Genomic DNA, 1873 nt, shown 5'->3' on the forward strand with positions numbered 1-1873 from the left:
TGTATATTTCACTACAATTTAAAAATGAACAGTTACAAAGTCTGAACATAATATAAAAAAAAACACCGGGATCTTTAAACACTTCAAGGTCACGTGTACCTATCAGACATTCATTTTTAATTTCCTAAGCTCACTTGTTATTTCTCACGAGCAAATCATTATAATCATGATCATCATTTTCATCGTTACTATCACCATCACCCTGTATAGAAAACCAGCTGTATACTTTATTCTAAAGATGGTGTTTCATTTCATTATACAAGCAGCATAAACATTTTTTGGTGAAAAGCACTAAGAAAGTCCTTATTTGTAATACTTTGACGGATTTACCTAAACTCAACAGTCCCTCCCTTGCTCCAGGGCAACGCCTCCCCCAATGTCCCCCTCCACCTCCCACACCGGGAAAAGATGGACTGAGATAATCAGAAAAACCACCCAAGAAAAGAAAAAAGGAGAATCAGTTACAAATTCAACAAGCCAGAGCACAAGAAAACCCAAATCTGTTCCAGTTCTCTGGTTTCACCTTAAAGGCAAAGAACTGTAGATGCTGTGAGGAGCCCTTCAAAGCCCAGATGCATGGCCATGCCACACGGGAGGTGACCAGCATCTGAAGAAAAACAACCTAGACCAGAAGAGCTCGGCTTTGTTTCCATTCTTCCTGGTCCTTCAGGAAACTCTTGATAATGTGAAATGTTATTACTGCAAACGTTGGCCCGGGCCAGTTTACTCTAGAGTCTGACTATCACCGACTGTTCACAAAATAAAATCATTTTTAAAGGCTGTGCGGAGAGCCAAGTGCAAACCACAAATCAGAAAACCACCAAGGCGGGCTGGCCCAGCTGCCAGAGTTTAATGTGATCTAATGGGAGGACAACAAGATGTGAGGATTTGATTTTACGATGCTTCGTGAAACATTTTGGCAATACAAGAGGGGCTGGGCCCAACTTCCCGGTCCTTAAGCAAATATTTGAAGTAATGTTTTACTTTCTCATCAGTTTTAATTCTGTCAACCAGGGAGGAGAGATCAGGGCCCTACTCATTTTTAAAAGTGCCGTCTGCTGTGGGTGGTTAGAGATCCGCTCAATATCAAATCATGCGAGAGGCAGAGTGACAGGGGGGTAGAGGCCAGGAAAATCGGATGAAGCTATGTGGTGGCTGAGGATCAGCTGGAATGTGGTGCTCTTCTGCATGTGTGATTTACTCCCGGGTGGAAGCGCAGGGGACAGGCTCACTCCAGCAACATTCTTTCTCAAGCAGAACTAACCCCAGCATGAGACACAGTCAGATCCAGACTGACTCGGGTTACCCAGTCTAACACCAAGTGAGATTGGAACTCAAGTGTAGCTCTATTTCTCATCGCTTGCGCGTGTGCGCATGCATGCACATGCACACTCACATAAACTCACACGCACACACACACACACACACACAAATATAGTAATAATAATATGGTAACAACACCGAAACTTGTTCCACTCATCAAATTAACAACCTATGGCTCTATGGAATAAAGGCCCATGAACAAGGGGAAATAAATGAAAGTCACATTTCATGCTGCTTTGATTTCTACTGCCAAGATAATAGAATGAGAATCAGATCTCTCTTCCTCTTCATAGGGAATAATGCATTTCTAACAATGCCAGACTCTTACTTAACACTGTCATGTTATAGCAATGACTGATTTGACCCAGTAAAGAGATGTAAAACCCAGAGCCAAGTTTCTGAAAGCAATAGTTCACTAAGGGAAATGCAACATATCTCAGGATGCAGGAAGAAATACCAGGGCTTCTATTTTTATTGACTTAAAAAATTTTTTTTATTAATTAATTTTTAGAGAGAGAGGAAGAGAGAGGGAGAGAGAGAAACATCTATG

This window comes from Saccopteryx leptura, chromosome 1, assembly GCF_036850995.1.
Source record: "Saccopteryx leptura isolate mSacLep1 chromosome 1, mSacLep1_pri_phased_curated, whole genome shotgun sequence".
NCBI classification, from domain to species: Eukaryota; Metazoa; Chordata; class Mammalia; order Chiroptera; family Emballonuridae; genus Saccopteryx; species Saccopteryx leptura.